The sequence below is a fragment of the Bufo gargarizans genome, unplaced genomic scaffold (genome assembly GCF_014858855.1).
Source record: "Bufo gargarizans isolate SCDJY-AF-19 unplaced genomic scaffold, ASM1485885v1 fragScaff_scaffold_796_pilon:::fragment_2:::debris, whole genome shotgun sequence".
In the NCBI taxonomy this organism is placed as follows: Eukaryota; Metazoa; Chordata; class Amphibia; order Anura; family Bufonidae; genus Bufo; species Bufo gargarizans.
The window spans coordinates 90,973-104,880 of NW_025334189.1; the positions used below are offsets into that span (position 1 = coordinate 90,973).

A 13,908-nucleotide genomic window follows, 5' to 3' on the forward strand; every position below is an offset into this window, starting at 1 on the left:
CCAGACCAGCTCTCTCTTGTATCTATCAATCCATATCACATCTATCTATCTATATATCTATCCAGGGGTGTAACGATCGTGGTCGCAGGGAGTGCGACTGCGACCGGGCCCGGCGGGGGCCCGCTGTACTAACATGTAATGAAGCGCTGTGGCGGGGCCCGGCATGAAGTACAGTGACAATGCCAGGGCCCCATCAGGGCGCTCCATTACATGTTTAATATGAGGCAAGGTGGGGGAGGTTTGCGCAGAGGGGGGGGGGGGGGAGGAAGAGGGGGGGTGCGCGCACTCACTCACATACAGTCCGCCCGGCAGTTCTTGTCACTGCCGGGCTGTATCCAGATCATCAGTGAAGCAGGAGCTCTAGCGCTCCCTCTGCAGGCCGCACATCGCGCTGCTGGCTGTGGGAGGAGCTCTGAAGGCCCGGGAAACTGCCATCAGCACAGGCAGCAGCACGATGTGAGTGTGGCAGCGCAACATCAGGGAAGAGGGTAAGTGTGTGTTTTTTTTTTTTTTCCCCCTAACTCTGCAGACTTGGGGCAAAGGGGAAGGGGGGTTTGATTGGCACAACTAGAGTGAGGGGGCACAAAAGTGGGCATCTCTACTGACGGGGGACCTAATATGCCATAACTACTGTGAGGGGGGCACATATAAAGGCATAACTATGAGGGGACACATATATTAACTACTGTGAGGGCGGCACATAATCTGGCATAACCGCATAACCACTGTGAGGGGCACATATGTGGGCATATCTAATGTGAGAGGCACATAATCTGGCATAACCACTGTAGAGGGGCACATATCTGGCATAACTACTGTGAGCGGGCACATATCTGGGCATAACCACAGTGAGGGGCACATATCTGGGCATAACTACTGTGAGAGGGCACATATCTGGGCATAACTACTGTGAGGGGGCACATATCTGGGCATAACCACTGTGAGCGAGCACATATCTGGGCATAACTACTGTGAGGGGCACATATCTGGGCATAACTACTATGAGGGGGCACATATCTGGCAATAACTACTGTGAGGGGGCACATATCTGGTAATAACTACTGTGAAGGGGGCACATATCTGGTAATAACTACTGTGAAGGGGGCACATATCTGGGCATAACTACTGTGAGGGGGCACATATCTGGGCATAACTACTGTGAGGGGGCACATATCTGGGCATAACTACTGTGAGGGGCACATATCTGTCAAATACCGTGAGGGGGCACATATTTGGTATAACTACTGTTAGGGGGCACATATTTGGCATAACTACTGTGAGAGGCACATATGTGGGCATAACTACTGTGACAGGAACAAAGGTGGGCATAACTGCTGTAAGGGGCCAGAAGAAGGACATAACCTTTGTAAAGGGACCACAATGTGGGCATTAGTACTGTGTGGTAGCACTTAGGGGAAATGTCCTAAATTACTCTGCTCTACATTGGCATAGCTCAGTCTACCAGGCCAGCACAGCGCCCCCTGCTGGTTATTTCACAGGGGCAGTCACCATCCCTTCCTTGTGTGATTATTCTTTTTTTCTGTATCACCACAGGGACCTTGTTCTGGATCCAGCGGACATCACGCGGACACCAGTGACACCCTGGATAAGGTAGGACCAGATTTTATTAGGACTGGGTGAGTGTAGCCATGCATTGGGCTTAGGGCTCTTTAACACGAGCAGATCCCGTGCGGGTAATCCGCTGCGTGAAAGAGAGCCAAGCCCCGCTCCGGACAGTAGAGGCACGGAGAAGTAACATGATTGATAATGCTCTTTGCCTATCTATGATCGTTTTGCTACAAAATCACGGTGACAACTTTATAAAGAGATCAGAGAGGCACAGAGCATTATCAGTCATGTTACTGCTCCGTGTCTCTGCTGTCCGGAGCCGGGCTAGGCCCTCATTCACGCAGCTGACTAGCCGCACGGGAAAGAGCCCTTAGTAAGAAAATCTGCAGCATCTTTGTAAAAATGGGGGGGGGGGGCGATCCAAAGTTTGCACTGGGGCCCATAACACTCTAGTTACACCACTGTATCTATCTATTATCTACCTATCTGTTATCTAATCTGCCTATTAATCTATCTGTCTCATATCTATATATCCTATCTATTTATCATATCCATCTATCTAGTCTGGCTATCTACATATCTATTTGTTATCTAATCTATCTGTCTCATATCTATCTACTTACAGATCTAATATCTGTCTGTCTATAGTATATGTCTATCTATCATATATCTATAGATCGATCTATCTAATCTATCGATCTCATAGCTATCTATTAATCTATCTATCCCATATCTATCTTTCTAATATTTGTATCTATATATTAATTTTTCTATCTAATATTGATCTATTAATCGATCCCATATCCACCTACCTACCCATGTACAGTATCTCAGTATCTGCCTCCTCTTCCAGTATATGTGCCGATCACCACGTGTAGTGATGAGGTGAAGGCACTGGCAGCTATGTACTGGGAGCTGCAGCCGTCCAGTGTCTGATGGAGGAATCAGCTCCGCCCCCAGCACAGCCCCGGCTCCACCCCTCAGCCTCTGCGTCACTCTGATCCCGGAAGTGTCTGCAGACTGTGCTCAGCAGCACTGAGGTAGAGGGAAGCTCGTGCAGAGACCTGTGTGCCAGGCAGGTAATGTACCACACGACCAGCTGCAGCTTCTGCAGTGCCATATGTCTCTGTCCTCAAGTCTTGTGTGAGGGGTGAGTGCTCTCTTGCCCTCAGTGTGTATGGTTATACCTCTGTGACAGGTAGGGTGGCCACTGGCTTCTCGCAAGACAGCCGGACCTCACCGGCCACGCCCCCAACTGATAAACCACGCCCACATAAGACATTTCTGCGGCGAAGGTGAGCTGGGGGCAACCGGGGCGCTCTCTCCCCCTCAGGGAGCCATGTCTGCGGCTCTAGTGACTGACTGGGGGTGAGAGAAGCCTCGGTCGGTTGCTGCAGCTCACCTTCAGACAGTACAAAGTCTGTAGAGGGTTAATAATCCACATGCCTCCCAGTGTTTATGTTCCCTCAGTGAGCTGGAAGGACTGCAGGGGTTAAACCTGTCCATGTTCTCCTGATCCTGTGTGATGTAAAACCGGGGGCTATTTGTCTTCTAATGTACAAGATAGATGTGTATGTATATATATTTATTTTCTTATATAGTGCCGCCATATTCCATAGCGCTTTACATCCAGGAGACCATATTTGAAGTATGTATAGATGGTCTAGGGACTAGGCAGTCATCTTTGTGTCATAGATGCATTATTATGGTATGTACAGTATGACACCTATTTATATATTCACTTGTAAGGCCTGATCTGCACCATAAAGCCGAGTGTATGTGTGTGTGTATATCCGCTAAAGGAATCCGCACCGGCGCATTTACAATCACGAAATTTGGCACACGGGTACATCAGGTGTCCGGGAAGGTTTAGGATATACCGTTCCTGAGATATTCCCACAAATGCTAATATGGCACATCACATGACCTACATTGGCCAATAGAAGCCTGCAGGTCTTTCTCTTAATATCCCAACTGCCATACACATGGTCACATGACCCTTATCCGCCAATAAAAGCTTGCAGGCCATTAGTCTCCACATACATACAGTTTTACTCCAGGTTTCCATAACAACCCAGCCATTTTTTTTTTCACTGCTGTAGGTCACATTTAAAGGGGCAGGGAGCTGTGGATGACAGAGCAGAGTTTGTGGAGGTCACAGTTCAGGGGCAGGTAGTGTGGCCATTCATGCCACCCTCAAAAAACGGACTTAACCCCTTAAGGACTCAGCCCTATTTCACCTTAAAGACCCGGCCATTTTTTGCAAATCTGACCAGTGTCACTTTAAAAGGCTTTGACTTATCCAGGCCATTCTGAGATTGTTTTTTCGTCACATATTGTACTTCATGACACTGGTAAAATGAAGTAAAAAAAAAAAGAATTTTTATTTATTAAAAAAATACCAAATTTACCATGTGTAAAAAATTGCAAATTTCCAAGTTTCAATTTCTGCGGCGATCGCCGACACGGGGTGGTCACGGGACCCCCCAGCGCATTTAGCCAAACTCAATGATTTGAGCAGGCACCGGGTTCCGATCACCGCCCGTGGGTCCTTAACCACTTCAGCCCCGCTAGCTGAAACCCCCTTCATGACCAGAGCACTTTTTACACTTCGGCACTACACTCCTTTCACCGTTTATTGCTCGGTCATGCAACTTACCACCCAAATGAATTTTACCTCCTTTTCTTCTCACTAATGGAGCTTTCATTTGGTGGTATTTCATTGCTGCTGGCATTTTTACTTTTTTTGTTATTAATCAAAATGTAACGATTTTTTTGCAAAAAAATGACATTTTTCACTTTCAGCTGTAAAATTTTGCAAAAAAAACGACAGCCATATATACATTGATAAAAAAAAAATGTCTTTGATAAAAAAAAAATGTTTGGGCAACAAAAAAAAATGGTTTGGGTAAAAGTTATAGCGTTTACAAACTATGGTACAAAAATGTGAATTTCCGCTTTTTGAAACAGCTCTGATTTTCTGAGCACCTGTCATGTTTCCTGAGGTTCTACAATGCCCAAACAGTAGAAAAACCCCACAAATGACCCCATTTCGGAAAGTAGACACCCTAAGGTATTCGCTGATGGGCATAGTGAGTTCATAGAACTTTTTATTTTTTGTCACAAGTTAGCGGAAAATGATGATGATTTTTTTTTATTTTTTTCTTACAAAGTCTCATATTCCACTAACTTGCGACAAAAAATAAAAAATTCTAGGAACTCACCATGCCCCTCACAGAATACCTTGGGGTGTCTTCTTTCCAAAATGGGGTCACTCGTGGCGTAGTTATACTGCCCTGGCAATTTAGGGGCCCAAATGTGTGAGAAGAACTTTGCAATCAAAATGTGTAAAAAATGACCGGTGAAATCCGAAAGGTGCACTTTGGAATATGTGCCCCTTTGCCCACCTTGGCAGCAAAAAAGTGTGACACATCTGGTATCGCCGTACTCAGGAGAAGTTGGGGAATGTGTTTTGGGGTGTCATTTTACATATACCCATGCTGGGTGAGAGAAATATCTTGGCAAAAGACAACTTTTCCTATTTTTTTATACAAAGTTGGCATTTGACCAAGATATTTTTCTCACCCAGCATGGGTATATGTAAAATGACACCCCAAAACACATTCCCCAACTTCTCCTGAGTACGGCGATACCAGATGTGTGACACTTTGCGCATCTAGGCTGCAAAGGTGCCCAAATTCCTTTTAGGAGGGCATTTTTAGACATTTGGATCCCAGACTTCTTCTCACGCTTTCGGGCCCCTAAAAAGCCAGGGCAGTATAAATACCCCACATGTGACCCCACTTTGGAAAGAAGACACCCCAAGGTATCCAATGAGGGGCCTGGCAAGTTCATAGAATTTTTTTTTTTTTCGCATAAGTTAGTGGAAATTGATATTTCTTTTTTTCTCACAAAGTCTCACTTTCCGCTAACTTAGGACAAAAATTTCAATCTTTCATGGACTCAATATGCCCCTCAGCAAATACCTTGGGGTGTCTTCTTTCCGAAATGGGGTCACATGTGGGGTATTTGTACTGCCCTGGCATTTGAGGGTCTCCGCAATCATTACATGTATGGCCAGCATTAGGAGTTTCTGCTATTCTCCTTATATTGAGCATACAGGTAATGAGATTTTTTTTTCCGTTCAGCCTCTAGGCTGAAAGAAAAAAATGAACGGCACAGATTTCTTCATTCGCATCGATCAATGTGGATGAAAAAAATCTCTGCCCAAAAAAAAAAATGGAGGGGAAAGGCGTCTGCCAGGACATAGGAGCTCCGCCCTACATCCATACCCACTTAGCTCGTATGCCCTGGCAAACCAGATTTCTCCATTCGCATCAATCGATGTGGATGAATAAATCATTGCCGGGATTTTTTTTTTATATATATATATATATATATATATATATATACAAAGTGTTTGCCAAAGCATAGGAACGCCGCCTCCTCCTCAGCTCGTATGCCTCGGCAAACGTATCTGTCACTGCAGAGGAGAAAATCCCGTCTTGCAGCGCCGCATACACTGACTTGCGTGTAATCTGACAGCAGCGCAATGCTTCTGTCAGAATGCACATCGGTGCTGCAGCTAGTAGATCGGTTGGTCCACCTGGAAGGTAAAAAAACTAAAAAAAAGAAAAGAAAAAACCAGGCCACAACGCAATAATTTTATTAACTTTGGAACAGAACATGTAAACTTTAACTTTTTGAACTAAACATTAACGTGTTTGCTTACTGGTGTTTTTTTTTTTTTTTTTTTTTTACCTTTATAGAACAAACCTCTCCTTCCCCATGGGTCAATGTGCAAAGCGCAAATCGCCCAAAGATGTGGCGAAGTGCGTTATGCACTTTGTCCCATGTGAAAGGAGACGTTTGCAGCAGCTGTGAGTGAATGGGCCCTAATAGCCCTGTGTGCCTATCCTGGTGAGATGATCCCTATGCTAGGTGTACCTGTGTGTAGTACTTTCGGAAACACTCCCCTAAGCATAGGGCAGGGTGGTCAGGACAGTCAGGACAGAAATAGCGGGTGTCACGCCTTATTCCACTCCTGCTACAGACACGACATCTTTTTCGGGGTGACGGGTGGGTTGAGGTACCAGCAACGACATTGGGGAAATGTCGCTCGTGTAGACGGCTAACTACACTGGTGGATGGGGCCACGGAACCTCCTGGATACAGGAGGATCTCGATGATCTCTTCCTGAAATTTGAGGAAGGATCCAGTTCTCCCAGCCTTACTGTAGAGAACAAAACTATTGTACAGAGCCAATTGAATTAAATATACAGACACCTTCTTATACCAGCGTCTGGTTCTGCGGGAAACTAAATACGGAGACAACATCTGGTCATTGAAGTCCACCCCTCCCATGTGAAGGTTATAGTCGTGGACTGAGAGGGGCTTTTCAATGACACGGGTTGCTCGCTCAATTAGTATTGTCGTGTCTGCGTGAATGGAGGAGAGCATGTAAACGTCACGCTTGTCTCTCCATTTCACCGCGAGCAGTTCTTCGTTACACAGTGCGGCCCTCTGCCCCCTTGCAAGACGGGTGCTAACGAGCCGTTGAGGGAAGCCCGCGCGACTAGTTCGCGCGGTACCACAGGCGCCAATCCGTTCTAGAAACAAATGCCTAAAGAGGGCCACACTTGTGTTGAAATTGTCCACATAAAGATGGTACCCCTTGCCGAATAAGGGTGACACCAAGTCCCAGACTATCTTCCCACTGCTCCCCAGGTAGTCAGGGCAACCGACCGGCTCCAGGGTCTGATCTTTTCCCTCATAGACACGAAATTTGTGTGTATAGCCTGTGGCCCTTTCACAGAGCTTATACAATTTGACCCCATACCGGGCGCGCTTGCTTGGGATGTATTGTTTGAAGCCAAGGCGCCCGGTAAAATGTATAAGGGACTCGTCTACGCAGATGTTTTGCTCTGGGGTATACATATCTGCAAATTTCAGGTTGAAATGGTCTATGAGGGGCCGAATTTTGTGGAGCCGGTCAAAAGCAGGGTGGCCTCTGGGACGGGAGGTGCTGTTATCACTAAAGTGCAGGAAACGCAGGATGGTCTCAAATCGTGTCCTGGACATAGCAGCAGAGAACATGGGCATGTGATGAATTGGGTTCGTGGACCAATATGACCGCAATTCATGCTTTTTTGTCAGGCCCATGTTGAGGAGGAGGCCCAGAAAAGTTTTAATTTCGGAAACTTGGACTGGTTTGCACCGGAAAGGCTGGGCATAAAAGCTTCCCGGGTTAGCGGTTATAAATTGTGTGGCATACCGGTTTGTCTCTGCCACAACTAAGTCTAAGAGCTCCGCAGTCAAGAACAGCTCAAAAAATCCCAGGGCCGAACCGATCTGAGCTGTCTCAACCCGAACTCCAGACTGGGCGGTGAAAGGGGGAACTACAGGTGCGGCTGAAGTTGGGGACTGCCAATCAGGGTTTGCCAGCACCTCTGGGATTCTAGGGGCTCTACGGGCACGTCTTTGCGGTGGCTGCGACGGGGTCACTACTGCACGTGCCACCGTACCAGCTTCAACTGCCCTTCTGGTGCTCGCTACTTCACCATGTTCTACGGCAGTGCTGGTACTAGGTCCAGGAAGGGCTGGGCTGCTGGTGTATGCCTCACCACGTAATCCGACAGCACCAGCCCCACTCTGCTGCTCTTGAAGCGGATCCTGCGCAACCTGCGGTCTAGCGACACGGGGCCGGGTACGCCTGCTGCTATCAGGGACCTCAGCCTCCTCGTCCGAACTTTGGGTCAGAGAGCCACTGCTTTCTACAGGTTCGTATTCTGACCCGCTGGATTCATCAGATGAGGGTTCTCACTCCTCATCCGACTGGGTCAGAAGCCTGTAGGCCTCTTCAGAGGAATACCCCCTGTTAGACATGTGGGCAACTAAATTTAGGGGTATTCCCTGAGACTACCCAAGAAAAAAAAAGCAAGCCTGTCTTACAAATGGGAGGCTAGCGAAGTACCGGAGGCTGCTGCGGTTGATAAAAAATATCAAAACTGATTTTTTTATCGCCGCAGTGCGTGTAAAGTGAATGTGCAGCGATCAAAAAAAATTTTTTTTTTGTCACTGCGGAGGGGCGGGCGTGGGCGAACGCACGTGTGGGCGACCGATCAGGCCTGATCGGGCAAACACTGCGTTTTGGGTGGAGGGAGAACTAAAGTGACACTAGTACTATTATAGATCTGACCGTGATCAGTTTTGATCACTTCCAGATACTATAAAAGAACAAATGCTGATTAGCGATACGCTAATCAGCGAATAACGGACTGCGGTGCGGTGGGCTGGGCGCTAACTGATCCCTAAACTACCTAACCAAGGGGCCTAAACTATACTGAAACCTAACGGTCAATACCAGTGAAAAAAAAAAGTGACAGTTTGCACTGATCACTTTTTTCCTTTCACTAGTGATTGAAAGGGGTGATCAAAGGGTTAATTGGGGTGATCTGGGGGCTAAGTGTGGTGTAGTGGGTACTCACAGTGATGTGTGCTCCTCTGCTGGAACCAACCGACCAAAAGAAGGAGCAGAGGAGCACAGCAGCCATATAACCCCATCATATTTACTAATATGTGGGGTTAAATGGCTGCTGATTGGATTTTTTAAAAATCAGCAACCTGCCAGCCAATAATCGTGGCCGGCAGGCTGCTGACGAAATACTCTGCTGCGAAATGCCGGCCCGCGAGATGACGCGCCGATGCGTCCAGGAGGAACAAATCAACCACCTCCCGGACGCATCGGTGCGTTAGGCGGTCGGGAGGTGGTTAAGGACTTGAAAACATACCGTACCGGTATGTCCTAAGTCCTTAAGGGGTTAAGAACTCCGCCACCAGGTCCCACTAAGCCATGCCCTTTCCCACTCCGCAGCCGACGGGGATTGAAAAAATGAAGGTAAAAATCTACTTCTGTCAGCTGCAGGGGTTTGAGGGAGGGTGACTTTCTCCCTGCAGCTCACGCTCAGACAGCACAGTGCTGCTGTCTGAGAGTGAGTTGTTCAAAAAAACATCCCTGTGTTCGTCTAGGCCCTGCGCCAGAAGGAGGACAGGGAGACTGAAAGCCAGACTGTCTGGCCTAAAACCAGACCTCTGGCCACCCTAGGGGCATGCTGCTGTGGAGGTCACAGTTAAGGGGGCGGTCCGCTATGTAGGTCAGTGTTAAGGGGCAGATTGCTGTAGAGGCCACTGTTAAGGGGACGGAGTGTGGTGGAAATCACTGTTAATGAGATGAGGTACTGTGGAGGTCACTAATAAAGGGGCAGCCGCTGTGGAGGTCACTGTTAAAGGGGCGGGCTGCTGTGAAGGTCACTGATAAGGGGTCGGTATGCTGTGGAGGTCACTGTTAAAGGGGCGGGCGCTGTGGAGGTCTCTGTTAAAGGGACAGGGAACTGTGGAGGTCACAGTTAAGGGGGCGGTCCGGGGAACTGTGGAGGTCACAGTTAAGGGGACGGTCCGCTATGGAGGTCAGTGTTTAGGGGCGGGGTGCTGTAGAGGCCACTGTTAAGGGGACGGGGTGTTGTGGAAATCACTGTTAAGGAGATGGGGTACTGTGGAGGTCACTAATAAAGGGGCAGCCGCTGTGGAGGTCACTGTTAAAGGGCCGGCTGATGTGGAGGTCACTGTTAAGGGGTGGGATACTGTCAAGGTCACTGTTAAAGGGGCAGGCTGCTGTGGAGGTCACTGATTAGGGGTCGGTATGCTGTGGAGGTCACTGTTAAGGGGTGGGATACTGTCAAGGTCACTGTTAAAGGGGCAGGCTGCTGTGGAGGTCACTGATTAGGGGTCGGTATGCTGTGGAGGTCACTGTTAAAGTGGCGGGCGCTGTGGGGGTCTCTGTTAAGGGGACAGGGAACTGTGGAGGTCTCAGTTAAGGGGACGGTCTGCTATGGAGGTCAGTGTTAAGGGCCGGGGTGCTGTAGAGGTCACTGTTAAGGGGGTGGGTGTTGTGGAGGTTACATTTTAAGGGAACTGAGCTTTGTTGAGGTCACTGTTAAGGGGGCGGGTCATTGTGGAAATCACTGTTAACGAGATGGGGTTCTTTGGAGGTCACTAACAAAGGGGCGGCCGCTGTGGAGGTCACTGTTAAAGGGGAGGGGTACTGTAGATGTCACTGTTATAGTGGATACTGTCGATATCTTTTAACGACCCACACAAACATCAAATGAAATAGATGAAATATACCCGTGCCAAGCTGGTTCTTCTGCTAGTGCTATCATATATGCTGACTTTGCCATAGACTTTCATGGGCAAATGTATGTCAAAGAACAGTCCATTTGGCACGTGTTCCGAGTCCCAGCTGTATTATGAACAGCTTGTTTCAATACAATGATATGCAAAAAAAATAAAAATAAAAGTTTTCAGTGTGTTTGAAGCAAAACAGTCTTCACACTCAAAAGGTATTCTGGTTATGGGGGGATAACTGTTAGACCGGTGGGGGTCCTACCGCTGCCCATCCTGAGGCTGATTGATCTGTACAGCCATCACAATACGGGCTTGTGCACATGACCGTTGCCTGTTTTGCGGTCTGCAAATTGCAGATCTGCAAAACACAGATACCGGCCTTGTGAGTTCCGTATTTTGCGGACTGGAACGTCTGGCCCCCGTTTTTTTTCTTGTCCATAATGCGGATTACAATAGGACATGTACTGTCTTTTTGCGGAACGGTCATTTCCATTGTTTTTGCTCCAAATTCTGGAAAGTAGCTATGTTATAAGCTGATTAGGCTCCATTCACACGTCCGTAACTGTTTAGTGGCCCGCAAATTGCAGATCCACAAAACACAGATTCCGGCTGTGTGTGTTACGCATTTTACGGACCGCACATGACCGGCCCCATGATAGAAAAGCCTATTCTCAACCTCAATTGCGGACAAGAATAGGACATGCTCTATCTTTTTTGCTGGGCCGTGGAGCGGAATTACAGATGCGGGCAGCACACAGTGTGTTGTCCGCATCTTTTGCGGCCCCATTGAAATGAATGGGTGTGCACCCGTTCCGCAAAATTGCAGAAAGGATGTGGACCCAGAACTACGGACAAATGAATGGACCCTTTTTCTACATTTATATCCATTCCCTTTCTGGACATTCACAGGTTGGTAATATCTAAATCAATGGGTAAGCATGCTTTCCACAGAAAATGCAGATACCACACGTCTGTGAAAAACGTAAATGTGAACGAGGCCTTAGGTTCTACACAGTCACGTGTTATTTGCATCCTGTCTCAGACAAATCACGTGGGAAAAAAATCGCGTGTGACTATTTTAGAGATTGACTGTAAAAAAAAAAAACATTGCAGAGAGGTTACAGAACCTGCAACCACAAATCTAACAGGGTTGGATTTTTGGTGACTTTTGCTGTAATTGGTGCCATAAACTCATCCATAATGGATTTACTAATGCGTTTGTGCCTAGAATCTGTCTAGAAAATGGTGCAAATTTCCACAAGTTTGGTGCAGTGTGGCGCATCAAGGGTTTCTCCAGTTTTATTCACCAGTTGCTTTCATTTTGTTCCTTCTGCATAATAATAAACCATGTTGTGAACGGTATGGCCTCCTTCTCTCCCTATTCCTAATTCTTCTTCCCCTTTGTTTATTGCTCGCTGTCAGGAGTTACGGCCACCGCAGCAGTGCTACAGCTGTAGCCGCGCTTGCGCAGTGTCCTCCGTTCCTTGATCTGGGCTGTGGTGGCCGGTACCATGGAAGCGAGCATATTCACGCATGCCCGCCACCTCTCTGCTTCTCTATAGAAACCAATTAATCAGAAAATGACTTAAACGTGTCATCGCTTAAACATATAATTGACTGCATTTATCCTACTATGACTCAGTCCATCCGAAGGGAAATAAGATCCTACAATATCAAGTTCTTGGTACCGTGGTCTGTAAGAAAATGCATCCAAATTAAAAACATATATCAGATTAAAATGACATTACCTCATAGTCCCTATTTAGGCCTCTTGGTTGCAAAGTATCCAAAGTGTGGATCCAGAAGGCTTCTCTTCTAAGCAGAAGCTTCTTTAAGTCACCTCCCCTTCTTGGCTGATACCCGTTCTATCACCTGATATTTTTACTGAGCAATTGAATGTTTTTGAGTGTGGAAATGGCGCAGGATCGGTAGTAGCTGATTTTTCTTACGTATATTGGATTTGTGTTTACTGATACGGTCTTTTACCATCTGCATTGTTTCCCCTATGTACAGCAGGCCACAGGGGCATTTTATCAAATAAATCACATTTTGGGTATCGCATGTGTAGTAACCCTTGATCTTATGTGGATGATAAAAGTATTGGCCCTTTTGTACATTACTACATTGCATACAGTGCAGACAGGGAAATGTTCCACTTTTTTGACATCTTAGGGTTTGCTGTATTCCTTCTTTTTTTGTACTACCTATATCCGCACATACCAACTGGTCCCTCAAATTGGGGCTACGCTTGTTACAAATAAGTGGTGGATTTTTAAATTCTTCCACCATTCTCAACTGCATGATACTTCTCTGAGAAAGAACAATCCCAACGTATATCGGTTGTGGATGAAGGTGAATAGAGAGAAGGGACTATGCTAAGACTGGCAGATATGGGTTTGCGATTAAAAAGTAACTTTACCCCTCCTAAAAGCCATCATCTCGTGGAAACTTTTGTACATCTAGTAACTATGGAAACACAACATACGCTGGAGATGGCTAGAAAGGGTGACTTACAAGTAAAACAAAATATAACAATGGAAGAAAGACAGGCTATACATGCTTTGATGAGTGATACATCATTGATTATTAAACCCGCCGACAAAGGCGGTTCCATTGTAATAATGGATAAAGAGAAATATGTATGTGAGCTTAACCGCCAACTCTCGGATACTGCCACTTATAAGATGCTCGATCATAATCCTATATTCCAGATAAAAAAGATCATGGATGTGGTGATGGGTTATAGACATCGGGGAGTTGTTGATGAAAAGTTATGTGATTTTTTTTTTTTTTTTGGTCAGCCGTTCACCAGTGACGCTGGTGCTTTATATCCTTCCGAAGGTACACAAAACCTTGATAGACCCCCCCTGGACGACCGATTGTGTCTTCGGTCGATTCTGAGTTGTCACCTTTAGCGATCGCTTTGGAGAAAGCACTAACGCCACTTTCTTCTTGGATACTTCACATTTCTGACAAGTGATCAGGGAATTGGGGAATGTCCCGAAAGATTGCTGGCTTGTGACTATAGAAGTGGTCAGTCTGTACACATCTATTGAACACAGTAAAGGTATAGAGGCGGTGATATCGATGTTACAGTTGAGCAATTATTCTGTTGAACAGCAATTTTTTGTTGACTTATTGAGGTTGGTCTTATAT

The 13,908-nt window shown here is 46.6% G+C and overlaps 1 protein-coding gene across 1 annotated transcript in view; it reads left to right on the top strand.

Moving 5' to 3' along the window:
- Window positions 1-2,573: 2,573 nt before the first annotated feature.
- Window positions 2,574-13,908, top strand: part of MANEA (mannosidase endo-alpha) — a 31,815-nt gene continuing 20,480 nt past the window's right edge. Inside the window, exon 1 of the mRNA XM_044273611.1 lies at window positions 2,574-2,648. The gene's annotated coding sequence lies outside the window, so the exon portion shown is untranslated. The remainder of the gene's footprint in view (window positions 2,649-13,908) is intronic.